This window comes from Triturus cristatus, chromosome 1_2, assembly GCF_964204655.1.
Source record: "Triturus cristatus chromosome 1_2, aTriCri1.1, whole genome shotgun sequence".
Taxonomy (NCBI): domain Eukaryota; kingdom Metazoa; phylum Chordata; class Amphibia; order Caudata; family Salamandridae; genus Triturus; species Triturus cristatus.
The window spans coordinates 139,507,824-139,525,338 of NC_140580.1; the positions used below are offsets into that span (position 1 = coordinate 139,507,824).

A 17,515-nucleotide genomic window follows, 5' to 3' on the forward strand; every position below is an offset into this window, starting at 1 on the left:
CAGAACCACCGCCTGTGTTGCTGAACCTTTAAGAGTCCATAGGAGCTCAGGCACTGCCGACCGGTCAGCTTCGTTGCTGTGCCTGCAGGTGCAGGGAAGTGACTCCTTCACTTCAAGGGGGATTCCTTCGGGTGTCTTCGATGTCCACATGCCTGTAGAAGAACCTGTATGGAGCACAGGCACAGATGATGCAGAATACTGGCAGGAGGACAAGACCAGGAGCAGCAGGAGTCTTACCAGTTGTAGTCTCAGTTCCCAAAGAGAAGTCCAGCGAAGTCCAAAGTGCCCAGACGGTTGAAGATGAATTGGTTTCGGATCGAAATCTTGTCCCACGATGACTCTAAGAAACCACCCACAGGTAAGCCATGAAGTACCCTAAGGAAAGGGTTGTGACGATTCAGGTGTCCTTCCTACAGGAGGGGCTGGACAGTGGGGAGGATACTCCCATATCCTTTGTCCAGTTTCACGCCAGAGCCGGGGCCAAAGACTCCCTGAATTGGTTCCAACTGGAGTATGCAATGAGGGCACCAAAAGTGCCCTTCAAAGCAGTCTAGTGGTGCTGGTAAGAGTCCCCCACCCTGGCCCAATACACTACATCTGGTCTGGGATGTGGTCACTGTTTACGATGTTTGGGTATGATTCCAACATGTTTGGTATCAAACACAACAGGGTTCGTTACAGCCAGTTTAGAGTTAGCCATCGTGTAATGGCGAATGGCCACTCTGTGTATCGTAATGGCTGATGCACTTACAACCTGGATGATCATGCAGGGGCACCCTCACACTTATAACCGAGCACCCTGCCTTTAGGATTGATAGACCTGCCTAAGGGGTGACTTATAGGTGTTAAGTGCAGTGACGTCAGATAGAAGGAAACGTATATCTGTTGTAAGTGGTGCTAGCACCAGCTTACACAGGATGCAATGGCAGGCCTGTAGTCACAATGTTAGTGGTCTCCCATGGATGGCATAATACATGCTTCAGCCCATGGGGACCCCTGGTGTACCTATGCCCTGGGTACCTCAGTAGCAATATATACTAAGGACTTACAAGGGTACACCAGTAGCCAGTCTTTGGTGTACCTAAGTGTTTACCATGTCCAATTTAGGGAAGACGCACAGAGACTGAGGTCCTGATTAGCAGGATCCCAGTCAGACTAGTCAGAAAAACAAAATGACACCAGCAAAAAGTGGGGGTGACTATGAAAGCAGATCCTACTTTCCTACAACTGACCTCAAGGCCTTTGAGAGCTAATGGTAGATCCTATGGAGGGGAGGTTGGTAGTGAAGGGTAGATTAAACAAAAGCTCTTCAAAAGATGAACAGCTGACATTTCTCCATCCCACAAGGATCCTTAAATGTGCTAATGGTCACCTGCTGTGCCCTCAGAGTAGAAATTGAAATGTGTAGCTCAAAGCCATCCCACAGAAATGGCCAATATGAACATTATACCATTTCTGAAGAGCTCTCCAATGACGGGAGGAAGATTTAAGGGTGGAAGGGCTGGAAGGCTTTTGAATATCTTTTGCTAAAAGGATAGGCAAACCTGTGCTCTGCAAACCCCTCCTCTCAACACCCAAAGTGAAAGGGCTCATTTTTCTCATATCAGTAGCCCCATAGGAAGGAGGGGGAGAAGAAGTTAATAGAAGTCTACAAAGACAAGTCTTAGAAGAGACATCACAATCTCTGTGGCCAGAATGGAATCACCACAATCACATCCCTTTCCTCCCTTTTAATCATGGCCACTGTCTATGGGATTATGGGAAAAGGTAGGAAAACATATAGTAACGTCACTAATAATGCAACTATACTCCAAGCTCCCATCACGAGATGTCTGGAACAGAAGAGTGGGGCCTAGGCATTACCTCGGGAGGCAAAAAGCCCATGAATGCAGGCCTGAACCTTCGGCTAGCTTCCTGAAATGTGGCTAGGGACAGAACACGGTCCTCAGATGATGGAAATCTCCTGCTCAGCTAATCTGCCTGGATGTTGTCTAAACTCCTTATGTCAACGGCATTTAAAGATAAGAGACGATGTTCTGTTCAGTAACAAAAGACCCCTGCCAGGATCCAGAGAGTATCGCTTTGTGACCTCCCTGAAGATGTAAGAGACTCTTAACATATTGTATGACTTCACCAACACAGGATGATTTTGAACAACAAATGCTTGAGAAACACTGGTAGCTCGTTCTCGTTGGAGGAATGTCGCGCTGCCATTTGAGACCATCGCACTGTTTGGAGTTGCCCCCAGATATGGACTCCCAGCTAGAGAGTTGGCATTTCTGGTCATAATCTTTGAGGAGTCAAGTGTGGGGGAGGCCCTCGAGTGGGATTTGAAGGATTGACCCACCACTGAAGAGATATTCTGATCCCTCGAGATATAGGAACCATGGCCTCTTAATCTTGAGAGACAGGGATCCAGTGAATCTACAGCTGATTCAGAAGGGGGAGAAGATAGTGACATGCCCTTTGCACTGTGAAAAAGCATGCCGCCTTGTGCCCCTTCACCCTAAGCCACATCCTCACGGGCGCTAGCTAGAGGTGCAACAGGGAAGAAAACAGGTAGCGATTTTTCAGAGCGCTGACTTCTGGAAGAAACACTGTGTCTAAATCTGTCCAGAAATTAGACCTTATACACACACAATCCTGAGAAGTGGTCATCTGGCATCTGGAAATGTTGAGGACAAGAATAAACTACCTCCAGCCCTTCCTAGGTCAAGGTTTATGACAGAGCATGCAAGTTGTGCAATAGGTAAGGCGAAATGTAGCAATGCATATAGTTTTCAAATGATGTGTGTAGGAACAGCTGCCAAGTGCAATAACAAGATTTAAATAGCAGTTAATTAAAAAGCAGGGTGAATATTCTAACAAAATCCAATAAACTGAAACATGCTCAACATGCCCTATGCAATCCCCCCCACACACGGTGGGTTTAATATTGGGGCAAATCAGCAAAGCACGTTAATACCATTCAAATGTCAAGTTATTCTACAGTATGTATACTCCACACACATGTAGCAGACGTGTGTGAATACCCAATAGTAGGAAGCTATGCACACGTGGTACACTTCTAAATGTGTGACTAGCCCCCACGTCTTACATATCCCAATGAAATAACTCCTAGATTTGGCAGGGTGAGAAATGCCTGACCTCGTTCACGGAGACACCTGCTCCTCTGCAAAAAATAAATGCTCTGCCCAATGTGGCACTGGGCGGAATGCAACTTGGCTCACGGACAGATCAGAGCTTCTTCCATGGGGCACATGCCAGGAGCTCACAGTGACCCGAGAGAATCTGAACTCGGGAAAGTTGACGCAGTAAGTTAACGTTCGTCGCGGACATCTGCTGAGATCTGCAAGTCACACATTCAAATACTGGCAATGCCAACTCAGCCTTCCATCCTTCCGAGGTCGATGGGAGCATTAATAATTGGGTAATAATGAATTAGCTCATTCACAGTGGTTAGAAACATCTGAATTGTGGTATACTGTGCAGTAAAATCCTATATAAAAATGTATCATGTGGCGGTGAATTGAAAGAATGTCGCAGGAACCAGTACAACATCATCAGACCGTCCCTGAACACCAAACTACTAGAGCCCGGACCCCCCCCCCCCCCCCCCAAGTAGTCCCCAGGCCCAGCACTCCCACAATCAAACTTGTAAGACCATGAATGTGGGTTGAAGAATGACCATGTTTAATAACCAACAGAGAAACACTTATTCATAAACATGATAAAATATTCTTTAAAAACTAATTTCATCAATTCAACTTTACATTTTTAATATTTACAGGTGTTACCTTTGATCATAACCACCGGTTATGAATTATCTACTTCCTCCAGCACCAAGGGTACCTCAGGCTTGCCCCTCTTACTGAGAACCACGCAAGGCGCAACCCACCTGCGTCCTTGAGCGGTGAGCCCCTAGCCCTCGATCCTTGTCCGTCCTTTCCGGGGCCCACCCCTCTACCACCAGGCTGCGAAGGAGGCGTTCATGACCTGGCGCCCTTGCCTCCCCAGCCGGTGTCCCCATTCTCTCTGCGAGGAGCTTACTGTCTCTCCCCTCAGTGCTGGCCTCGGGAGTATGTAAGTAGGCTTCCCGTTACCCCGGAAATCAATGTTGTGTGGTCTCTTTTCCGCCAATACCTGCCCCCAACCTCTAAACCAAGGGACGGGTGGGTGGGAGAGAGATCGAACAACAGTTCTTGTCAAGGCGGCTACCGGAGCAGAGAGGGCGAACGAGGTGAGTCCAGGGGCTAGATAGACTCCACCTCGACTCCACCCCTTCCGGGGGGAACACACATACCCAGGCAACGGAGGAGCAGCAAACGGGCCACCCACCCGCCCCAGCACCCTCTCTTTATCGACCTCATGACTAACCACTGCAGGATGAGTGCGTGCGGACAGTTGATTATTGCAGTACCCCACCGGGGGCACACCTTGAGCCGGGATGCGGAAGCCCATGGAGAAACCTTAATACAATATCTTGGCTGCTTTCCTATTCGGGTACTGCTTCAGCCAGAAAATCAGCTTCCCTAGATCAACTGGCGTGGGCAGCTCACTGTTGCGGGGGCTTAGGCTCTCTTCCCTTTTCTTTGGACTTCTTGATGCATTTAAACTCTGGGTGAGAAGGATGATCGCAGTAGGCACAAGCATGTTTGAACTTACATGTCCCGGGGGCCCAGGTACACGTTTTTCTATTAAAAGCCCAACATGTTCCTTTTTTCTCCCCCGCGCCCCCCTGGGAAGTCCGAAAGGGCTGCTTCATGGGAGCCTTGTTATTGACGCTCTCTAACCACACATTTACCTCAGTCTGATCCCAGCCCATGTCCGGATCATCTACCTTGGCCCATCTAAAGTCCCTATCATAATCTAGCCAAGCCATACCACCGTACATTGATTGAGCTTTTAAAATTTTATTGGAATAACAAATCAGGGGAATAGCCAACTGTGGTTTCTTCTCCAGCATTACTATGGAAAACACATTAAAACCAAATAACCAGTTCGTGATCGACTCCTCAACCCTCGGTTTCCTCTCTCTGAAGGAACTGTCTTTCCCATCAACTCTCTTTAGGTTCAACCTCCCTCCTCTTGGGTCTAATCAAGGAGAATATGTCGATAAAATCCCCTTTCCAGATCTTCTCCCTTGTGTCCTGTGCAATGTGCGATGCCAATTTCCCACGTTTAGATAACACTACATCATGACTTCCACCCGGTTTGGAAGCACAGTCTACCTCCTTGGTTGCACACTCCCCTGTCTTACCTGCAGTCACACCCGTTGTCACGCATAAAGCGGGGGCAGTTTGACCCACCGCCTGAGGGGGCGTGTTTGCATCCTTCTCCTGTGCTTTGCCCAAAAGGGCCACCTGCTTGTTCAACTCGCCTATAAGGTCTGGTGTACCTATTGCTGGCGCCCATGGTGCTACCGTCGCTCTGCTGCTACTTGGGCTCCTACTGGGGTGGAACCCAGTTGTGCCAGAAGTGTCGCCACCGTTGCCTGTATGGCTGCTGTATTCGTTTGCCCCCCCTCTGCTGCTGACCCCGTCTGACCTGAGGCAGGGGGCACTATTACACTAGAAACTCCTACTGGACTTGAGGCTACTACTGGTGCTACCTCTGGCACTGCGAGGATTGGGGGAGTAGGCTTGGGTACCAAGGCCTTCAACGCCCCTCTAATCTCCGCTAAGACTGTACTTATATCGTCCTGCCCTTCCAACGATGGGACACTTCCTGTCTGTAAGGGTATTCCTTGAATAACTAGCGGGGGCACGCTGGGTACTGCAGGCCCCCCGGGTACTGGGGTAGCCGGCACAGGGCTAGTAAGCCTCGGTGCGGGAGGCTCCACAGGCATAGGGAGCACCGGTTCAGGTGGGTTTAGGACTGGCATAGGGAGCCCCACCGGCAGGGGGAGGACCGGCTGCTGAGGCATTACCGGAAGGTTAGGTGTATCCTCTGATCCCCTGCCCCCTTTTCCTTTCTTTACTAAAGATGGAAATGCTGCCTTGGGCGGAACTATGGTTCTCCGGGGGCGGGACCTTTCAATTGGCTCAGCGACCTCCTCACTATCGGACACTGGGGCCTCCCCCCCCTGTTCTTCCTCACTTTCCTCCTCATCCCTGCCCAACTTTTCTAAGACCAACTTCAATAGTTGTGCAATCTCTCCCCCTTTCCTCTTTGGATTGCGTTTAGGAGGCATGGTTCTCCTTCAGTGGCTACTGCAATACTCCCCTCAGCTGAGATGCTCTACGCCGGCTAGCTGCAACAGAATTACCTATCAAACCTATTGCTGCCACAAAGCCCCTTCAATTTACTAATAAGTCATCAGTGCATACAATGCATGTATATTCTCCCCGTAGGTTCAATCCAATCGCTGCCACAAAGCCCTTACAATTTATTATTAAACCATCCGTGCCATACAATGCTTGTAAATTATCACAGTAGATTCACCACAATAGCTGCCTCAAAAAACCCCTTCACTTTATATATAAGCAATCAGTGCCAAACCATGATCGTAAAATATACCCCGTAAATGCAATTCCGTTGCTGCCTCAATGCCCCTTAATGCACTAACATTCAATCAATGACTTACGGGGCTCCTCTAATACAACGGAGCACATATACTCTCACGCGCGTTTGCAATCTCGCGCCCAAATTCTTTCAGTTTTCTGTGCATATATATTATCAGCGTGTTTCAAACATCGCGCCTAAAAGTTCCCGCTTTCCCGCCTGAAATAATGCCCGCTCCGTATTATTTAAACCGTGCCCCGCAAAATGCGCGCAAAGCGACAGTTGCTCGCGCTCTCTTAAAAAGGGTGGGAGCGAGGGCGAGGTCCGCCGAAGGTAGCGCCGGGATTCTGCGGCGCGCAGGAAGGATTCCCTGGAAGTAACTATCAACTATGGCGCCGCGCGTCCGGATTCCCCAAGGGAGGCTCCAAACCCAGCTAACCGGGGAACGCATGCAACCACCAGCACCCAGCGCGGGGAAAGGCAGTCAATTACACACGCTTCCCCCGCGCCAACCACCGGCAGCCACCACGCACTCCCCCAGGCACAGACACCTCACCTCAGGATCCCGACCAACACCGCGCACCACCGCACTAACGCCGCCTGGTCCCTGCTGACGCCGACTGCTCCCACAATCCAACGAAAACACGACGCTGCTACAAAGAAGATGACGAAGAAGAAGACGACCAGGTCCAGATCGAACAACAGTTCTTGTCAAGGCGGCTACCAGAGCAGAGAGGGCGAACGAGGTGAGTCCAGGGGCTAAATAGCCCCCACCTCGACTCCACCCCATCCGGGCCAGGCCCCGATCGGACATGCGTCACAGCCTGACCCGGAAGTACTTTGTTTGGCCAGCAGCCCACCGGGCTACTGGCCTGCCTCTGAGACGAGAGAGAAGGGGGGGTGTGGCTTGAGGCTTGGGGGGCCGGGCCCGAATGGCGTGGTCACCCAGGCTCGCGCTTTTCCAAAGAACCGCTAGGGCTGTCTCGTACAGTCCGCATCATTCATTATCGCTTCTACCAAAACAAACTTTCTGTGTGCAGCCACTGTGAAGTCTCTATCTAATGACTGCGTAATCTCTGAAAGACATTTTCTATTCCAAAAAGTTAAGCAAATATATACGTCGCCGGGCAAGATGGCCGCCGGAGCTGGCTTTTACAGTGATGATGAAACAAACACGGGGTGTGGGTGACAGTGACTTCAATAAGAAATGTAAGTTTGTTTTTACTGGCAGTTGAGGAGAGCACGCGGCGGAGTCTCGAAACAACAACACAGCTTAGGAAGGATTCAATAAGTACATGGAGGGCGATGGCCAGGCCTCAAGAACGCCCCACGCACCTCTTCCTTCAGTTCCTTCACAAAACACTGACCTTTACTCTAAAAGCAGCTGCCAGTACGTTGTGAAAGAAGCAGCTTCCCATTAAAACAAGAGCCCATGGAGACAAAAGGAGCATGTTTTGACATCACTTACACAGGGGTGTATGCAATAAAGGCTCCTGTTGTGCAGAAGGGCCGAACCCTTCTGAGGGCCTCCATTCAGCCTAAAAGATATGAGCAGCTCAAAATATGCATGGAAGTCTCAAACCTCCCATCCTTGCTCGAGGCGTTGCAACCCTTCTAGCTGACCACCAGTGCTGTCATCCAAAGGCGGACCTCCTCTATCATCCGTCCTGCAGCCATTAGTTCAGCTAATCTTCTAAATATTGAACCATTATCCACCGCTAAAACATTCCTCGTACCACTACTGCAGTCATCTCAACCAAAACCAAATAGCAAACCAGACTGCTCTACAACAATGTCAAAATCTTGGCCAAAAGGCAACAAAACCTGAACATAAGTTTCAAACGATCAGTCATCGTCTCAGGACCGTGGCACAAGTGTCCCACTTCAGCCCACAGCTCCTCAGGCGCAGCCTCACTGAACTCAACTCCATATCCCCCAGAGCATGGCAAAACACTTTGGGGTGCCCTGAAAATTCATCCTGAATATCCAGGCAGATGACGCCATTGAAAGCGCAAGCTCAGCCGATCAACTATCCTTCCTACAAATATGGCCAGAGTGCAACCTCAGTGTCTCTCGCATACCAAACCCTGCTGCAGTAGTGTTCCCCTTCTGCCACCCTGGTCCAACCATGCCCTCTTCAATTTCAACGTACCGGATGAAATCACCTCCAAACAGATTCCCACAGTTAGCAAACCTGTGTTTCCTTGTACCTGAAACAGCAGCAATATGAAGCCCTTTCATGTAGTGTATTCACCATTTGCAAGGCCAGATCTGCAAAGTCAGTAAAAAAGCAAACTCACGTATTCAGCTGAAAAATCTGCCAAAGAAACTTGAGGGTATATCACCAACTGACCACCATCCCATCACCATTCAAGACGACCCTCACCCAGAAGCTATGCGATGATCACATGTGAGGCCAACGTCACAGTTACCAGCTCCCCACAGCCAAAGTCCAGCAATGGAGGGGCCCTCGTGCTGCCATATTCAGTTAGTTCGCCGCTGTTCAAGATGCTTACGGTGTCCAAGCTGGTGGTAATGAGGGAAGAACACAGAGCATGAACAGGAGCCTATATAAACTGACAACTAACACCAAGGATGTTTGTTCTTCTGACCTCTTCCACAGTGACTAGAGTGTTTGGGCATCACACCCCTTTACTGTGCTGAAACTGCCTTTGATGACCTAACATGCACTGTGAACAAACTTCATTGGACATACCTGATGCGCGGGGTGGCTTCCCTTTTGTTTGTTGATAAATTGCTGGGTGTATGTGGGAGGGGCATTTCTTGGCCCCTTGCTTTCCTCCAAACATTTTGTATCCGGCTGAGGATACACAAACATTGATTGGCCAGTTCGGAGAACCAGTTCCCTGCTGCTTCCCTGCCTTGCTTTTGCAGAAGGTGGTTGGGGGAGCTGCCCTCAGACCCAATGTAATGTCCCGGCTATGTTGCGAGCCACAACTTTTCATTACTGGGATCCAAGGCTTCCAGTTAAGCTGAAGCACCCTATATTTGGGACAGTGTTAGGCTCGGTTTACGGCACCAAGCAGGCAATACACTGGGGTCACTGTTCGGAATGTGTTCAGAAACACGTCCAGGTCTGCAACGCATATATACGAGGTTCAGAGACTGGGAGTAGCTGCCGGCAGCAGCGCACACAAAGCGCTGCTTGAGATAAAGTCATGGCTGAATATGGTCTTTTCTGAACAGATGGGGTGAAGAAAAAAGTGGAAGATTGACCCCTCACATCAAGGGTAGCATTGAAGCACCAAAAGTGCATACAAGCATGGAGAAGCAAGGGAACCTGGACTTACCTCGGTGAGTGAGAACAGTAGCATAACTCTCAGTGATCTAATGCAGAATGTAGGCCAGCACCAGAGGGTCACCCAGATAAACACTTAGTGCATTCCATTCATGCGATTGCAGTCGGAGGGAGGCCACTGCTGGTCAGGGACATTTCCTAGATGTTGACTAGAGCACTCCAGCCCCCTCTACACATCAGCACAGGGTTATCCTGTCCCCCAGGAGCGGCTCCCAGTACAAAAGACCAAGTCCACTAGAAATAAAGCAGTTTTACATCTGGCATTTAAAAATGGTGACAGCTTGAACTATTTGCTTCCAAAAGCTCTCTGAATGCATGAAGCACATTGTAAATTATATTAACGCAATGTTAGAAAAACTTACCCCAGCAGCGACCACCCAGCCGCGTGTTTCAAAGCAAGCATGCCCTGGAACTAGACAACACCTGCTGTAATTGGCACAGTGGAACAACATAACTCGAGGTCGATCAAAGAGCAGTGCCCACCTTTGAGCTGGGCTTTCGCATACAAACGATGCCCTTTTTCAGTTAAAAGTGTGAGAGAAGTATTAACTAGTCTCCTGAAGGGCTGCCTGATCCTCTGAACGCTTTTAACAGCAGCCAGAGAATTCTGCATTGGGCAGCCCCCCAGTCTATCTAATCCGACATTAATTAAAAGGAGAATCTGGCTCAGCTTGAATAAGTGACAGCTTAGGGCACCTCGCCCTGTTCATGCAGGGAGGACGGGTCAAGTGCATTGGAATTTGGAAGAAACAGTGTGCGCCTCCTACTATCAGGGTAATCAACACTTAAAAAACAGACTATCTAGCTAACTATTAGCTCCCTGTCACCCAAAACGTGCCAGGAGAAAGCGGATACAGTGGTAAATGACAAAGCCCGTTCCTTGTAAAGTGACTTTCCATAGCTTGGGTTATTTCTAACCTCAAATTTCACAGGACACCAGGTGGGCGTGGCACGTGAGGTCAACCAAGGCTCACAGTAAACGTTTTAAGAAACATTCTCTGCAGACATGATGAATATTGATTCCTCGTGAGGTTAGATGGCCCAATATCGATACATAAATCCGTTCCAAATTCTCAAAGCCATTGAACACCTCAGTTGGACTTACATTTATGATGTAATATTATATGTCAGCATATCCACTCACGGTTGAAGTTTGGACGCTCTAAAGTGATGCTTCTGAAGCAGGTGAACACCAACAGACTATTAAACATTTGTGAAGAGCCACAAACTCATAAGGCACATCCCCACCCTGGATATGACTGTATATTTACTCCTGTCAAGAACAGGAGTCCATTTGTATTCGGGATGGCAATAGGATGGGCACACCCACAAAATTAGTGGGAACGTAGAATAACATGGTTCTTCCGCGAGAAAGATATTTTCACCATAGAGAAATAAAACCAACATTTTTTAAATACTCCTGAGAAGTATTTGTGCACATAAATATTTACAGTTTCAAAAACCCAAGAAAAAATGCCTTTGCCTGTAATTTGAAATTCACAAAACAATTCCAGAACTACTCATGAGAAACTTGAAATGTCACAACTTCTCAGGAGTATTCTTGAAATCCAGTAAATCCCCCCCACGCCCACGAAAGTGAACTTTACTCAAAATGGGGGGTCAAACTCAAAAGAGTAAATTTCATTTTTTTTTTGCGAATTGGGTCTCCAATATTTATCCACTTGACAATTAAAATATCAGCAAATTTGGTTTCACAATTCGCAACTGCCATCATTGTCTTTGACCCATTCCCAACAAATATCAGCACTATAATGAGCCGAAATCACTTCATATTGGGCTCCACTTCACTCTCAAAGCTTGTCTCTGTCAGCACTGTAGTATTCCTTACCACAAGTAGTAGTGGTCAGTCAGGGCTCTCCCACCCAATCTGTCTCCATCATATGTATATAACTGTCCCTATCTCTGATCAAGACCGACTCCCAAAGCTTTTTATGTGAGTAGTGGTGTCTTACTCCCCCTGACTTAAGTGTTGTTTACTCCTGAATTTCCTAGAGTTACACACACTTGTGGAAACATGTTCCATCCTCAACTGCCTTTCCCATCACTCCAAGCTGTCTTCCTGTCCCGTTAGCCTGGTACCTTCCATAGAGCACCGTGGTCCTCTCTTTGTCTTCCAGCAACTAAGCCATGACTGGCTTGGATACCACTCAACACTTCAACTTGTAGCCTGATTCACTCTATTTATGTCCAGTTTCTGCGGCTCGTCAGTAATATGCATGCTATTTTAGAAACTGCATCAGCGGATTGAAATAGTTTGCCAAATATCTTGGGGCCGGATACCACCCTGGACGCAATATCTATTACCATGCACTATAATTAAATCTAGATTGGAATAAGTGTTTCACAATTTCATCGTCTGCTTAAAACAAGGAAGAAAATAAACAAATGTTAGTCTATGTTCATACTCAGATTAATTGCGCATGACAAATTAGTGCACATTGTTTCAATCACTCAAAAGCTAAATGCCTGTCACATTGTGACCAACGTTATTGGTCCAGTGAACATTTACAATTTGTTTTTACACATCCACCACTAACATTTAACAATGGTGCCTCTTACGGAGGGCATCTATACTGGCAAAGATTTTAGTGGTATAACGCTACTTTTCCCATGCCCACAATACAAATGTTGCATCTGAAGAAAGTCTCTCTCTGTACAGAGTTGTGGTCAACAATATATACATCTCGTGAGATACGTTAAACCTATTCGGCATTCTTTAAAAAGCATTTTAGGCATAAATAACGAATACAGTCATTTGATACAGGGACACAGGTGGCTCTTCGACCTCGGGGTGGGGGGCACGTGATCACTACGTGTGGTGTGTATGTTGTGTCCTGATTGGCTGACTGTTCCCAACTACGTGTGGCATCTACTTTTGTGGTATTTTGGGGAAATGTGCGCCTCTGGCCAAATGTGTTTTATTGGTGCAAATTTCCTCAGAACTGTTTGTGGTGCAACTGTCTATCTGTGGGATCAATCAGGGTTTTCCCTGGGTGTGTTAGTTGTCTTTGGGCTGAGACCCCCCCTGTGAGTTGTCACTCGATAGGCGTGAGTTGGGGTTGCAGGGCCTGTATGACCACGTATCTCTGACTCAGGGTTGATGGGGAAGTTACCATAAGCGAATCCAACAGCAATGATATGAGTTCCTAGGAACTTCTAAAAATAATGTGGCGATCAGTTTTACTGGCATCCTCAGTATTGTGCATATAGTTGTCATAGCGTACATTGATATTGTCTTTACTGATAATGACATTATTATGCATGCCTAGATCAAGGCGTACATTGACGTACATTGACATTGTTTCTACTGGTATCGACATTTTTATGCGTGAATAGATTATGGCATACAGTGACATTGTTTCTACTGGTATTGACACTGTCATGCAGTCATAGTGTATGGCATACATTGACATTGCAATTATTGGTATTGACATTGTTGGGCCTGCATATAGCATGGTATACATTGTAATCGTATTCAACCATTCTAACAAATAGGTTATCATTATGCCAGTCACTCATAGCCCAGATTGATATATTGCTGTAATGCCAGTGGTCGTATTATCTTCGAGAACATATTTGCAGAGCTCCGAAAAGGTACAGGTTGCCTTAGTCAAGTCTGCTGTCCACCTTATTTCTCTCTTTCCAGCAGAGGCCAGCAGTCAATGACACAATATCTGAATCAACAATATTGTGCAACAAAAGTACTGTTGAAAATATAATTTTCAAAAAAATCAATTGTCTCATTTCTACAATGGTAAGTACAGAAATATTTTTTAAAAATCGTTTCACACTAATATATTACCTACTGGCGGTCGCCAGTAGGTAGTTATAGTTAGGACCCTCTTTCCATAGGAAATCCGCAACATTCTATTTGGAATAACTTTGGCGCCGGTCGACGAATCCTCGCGAAATTTTCAAAACTAATGGGGCGCTACGCTCCGCTCCTACCCTGAAAGTCTCGGGGGGATTCGTCAAGCGGGGGCTGAGAAAAAAGGGGTGTCCCAAAACGCGTTTTCCCCATGCATTTTTCCATAGGACCTTTAGACACAGCTACAGCCCGAACGGCTGAACAGAATTACTTGTAATTTGGCAGAGAGGTAGTCCTCAGGTCAAGGAAGTGCCTTTTGTAGGTCCGGTGTAAATCTGTTCAGTAGTTCCTGAGAAAATAGCATTTAAATCAATATATATATCTGTAAGCGCGCTCCGAGCGCGCACCGTAAGCTTACCGTACGCGTAAGGCTGAAGGCCACCTTTTGTGCATGGCATATCAACATATAATAATTTAATAGAAAACCTTTCACAACGGGCATCGTGCGTACATGGAGAATATATAGAGGTATAGATGTGAGAGTCTCGGATACTAATCGGTTCATTTCGATTCTTTCAGCACTCTGTTTTGAGCCTGATCGACCTAGTGGGGACATTTGTCTATAAAGGTGGTCAGTAATTTCAGGTTAGTGCACGAGGATTATTGTCCATTTTGAGTCTGGCTACATCAAAACTTCAAGAGTCTTTTTTAAGCATTGGCATTTTTCATTTTTCTCTTTGCTTACAGAGAGTCATTCATACATGGTCAACAGGTACGCTAAGCCTCAGTTCTTTTCCCACATACACGAACGTTTGAGTATGTTATTTTATCACTCAGGGTGACTGGGTTTCATAATGGTATCTTTCCTAGTAGGTCGTTCTGATTGCAATAACTTATTATCGTTATTAGTTTCAAGTACGTAACGTGATGATGAGACAATATGGTACAGCTGCATATAGTATGTTTTTACTTGATATATTAGAGTTGTTGTCTGCACCAATGGAAAAATAAATATTGTTGGATTTATTGTTTATGATTTCATTTTGTAGATCTGCCCCTGAAGAAGGGCCATCATACGGCCCGAAATGCATTGGGCGAGCACGGAAATGATTAAAGTCTTGACCTATGTATAAATTATGTATAAATTGTAATGAACGAAGCATTATTGTGATTTGAACAATAATTAAATGTTGTTTTGTAAAACTCATTCAATTGTGAACGACAACGTTTGTGAAATATAATTGTTTATGAAAACTATCAGACATAAAAAACCAGGTTGATTATTTAAGCGAAGTAGACCTAAAAATAAGCATTTGCATTCTTGGAAAGTTGCTCCGTAGCAAGAGTCTTTTCCTTGCACTATCACATATTCACTTCAAGGTCTGCCCAGACAGTCAGGCCCTTCACGGAAGCACCCCAAAAATTATTCCTAAAAAAAATTTTTCTTAAATAGAGTGCCTTTCATACACTTAACATTAATCGTGCGTACATGGCCCATCCAGCGTAACGTGGGCACGCGGTGCGCGTAGCGCACCACGCCCACCGTGCGTGCACGGCACTAACTGCGTTAAGTGGGCGCGCGAAGCGCACCGCGTGCTCACTGTGCGCGCACGGAACGAACTGCGTGAAGTGGGCGCGCAAGGCACGAACGGCGTAAAGTAACTTAGCATAACTTAACATATGCAAAATCACTGAAAAAACCATAGGTTTCACACACGTTATAGTTAGGAATTAGCATTTAAAAAACCTTGCAAATTCACTGAAAAAACCATAGGTTTCACACAAGTTATAGTTAGCTGTACATTTCACTCGTAAAAAACCAATAAAATTCCACGTTATAGTTAGTGCAGGCAACTATAACTCACGCGACCGCAATCCTCTGCTGATGCTAATACTGTATTTAGACACTTATTTGCCCATGTCTTCTTCCATTAAATTTTAGCTATACATATATTACAAATATTTTTTTTTCATAAAGACACATATGTCATTAGCAGAGGATTGCGGTCGCGTGAGTTATAGTTGCCTGCACTAACTATAACGTGGAATTTCATTGGTTTTTTGCGAGTGAAATGTACAGCTAACTATAACTTGTGTGAAACCTATGGTTTTTTCAGTGAATTTATATATAGATAGATAGATAGATAGATAGATAGATAGATAGATAGATAGATAGATAGATAGATAGATAGATAGATAGATAGATAGATAGATAGATATACACACACATATACACGCACATATTCAATGCAACACAATTATTCAAAATAAATGTTATATTATATTATTTTTTGGGTTTAATTCTTTCAATTTACTAGTCTAAAAAGCACATTATATATATTACCTTCCAGCGGTCGCCAGTAGGTAGTTATAGTTAGAACCTAGTTTCCATAGGAAAAGCGTTTTTTGATTAGCCAATATCTTTGGCGCCGTTTGACGAATCTTCGTGAAATTTCCACAAAAAATAGGGCCGGACCGCTCAGTTTGTGTGTTGAAAGTTTCGGAGTGATTCGTCAAGTGGGGGCCGAGAAAAAAGGGGGGTCCCAAAGCGCATTTTCTCCATGTTTTTTTCCATAGGAAACTTTATTACAGGCTACAGCCCGACCTGCTGAACAGAATTACACCAAATTTGGAAAAAAGGTAGGTCTTGGTTTAGAGTGCACTGTTTTTTTTAAATGGTGTTAATCCGTTCAGTAGTTCCTGAGAAATTTAAAAAAGAAAAATATCGATATCTGAACACCGAGGAGTCGCCGCGAACCCTCCCGAGCACAAGCTCAATTCTGATTGGCTGCCAACACTCCAAACCAGTAAGTGTAGGCAGCCATCTTGTGACTCTGTAACTACATACACACTCACTGATTCCTAGATCTACACACACATCCATTCATTCACCCATACAGTCACTCATACATGCAGTCACATCAATGCAACACTATCATATGCACTCATACACCTATACAGACACTCACACGCCGCCACTCATCCAGAGTGACTCACACACCTAGTCAGTCATGCAAAGAATCAATCACACTTCCATTTACTCACCTATACAGTTATACACACACCACCTCACTTATTTATACAGATACTAATGAATACTTACTCTCTTATACAATCACTGATACATGTACACACTCATCCATACAGCCACTCTCAAAATCACTTACTCTCATGAATAGTCATTGAAATACTCCAACTCTCACATACGCTGCATTTCACATATGTAGTTACTTGGACATGTACCACTGAGACATCCATTCACTCACCAACACACCCATCTGCACACTCACCCACCTATACAGCTGTTTACACTTGCACTCTTGAACCCATATACACAGTGAATCAACCACTCACACATCTATGCACAGAGTCACACACCTCCCACCCGCCCACACACACACTCAGGCACCCATACAAATACTCAGGTAACCAATCAATAACCCATATAGACACTCATGTAGCTACTCACCAACCCATGCAGCAGCTTACACAACAACAGACAGACTGATACAGACATTCACACAGTTTAGTCAGTAAGACACATTTAATAACTCACTATTAAAGTCAATAACGAACCTACTAAATCTTCCATCCAGACACTTATACACCCACTCATTCTTCAATACACCTTGGGTATATATATATAAAACATATTTAAACTTTATAGAAACACACAGTCATTGGATGATGTCATCAGTGATGTCACTGACCATGTCATGAATGATGTAATATGTGACGTTATCAGTGCATTGCGGGGGCGCAAGTTATAGTTACCTGAACTAACGATAACGGCAGAATTTCTCTGGTTTTGTACGAGTGAAATGTCCAACTAACTATAACGTCCCTGAAACCTATGTTTTTTT

At 45.8% G+C, this 17,515-nt stretch overlaps 1 protein-coding gene across 1 annotated transcript in view; it reads right to left on the reverse strand.

Moving 5' to 3' along the window:
* The window catches only part of VWA2 (von Willebrand factor A domain containing 2), a 270,127-nt gene that overhangs the window by 229,227 nt on the left and 23,385 nt on the right, over positions 1 to 17,515 (reverse strand). The window lies entirely within an intron of this gene.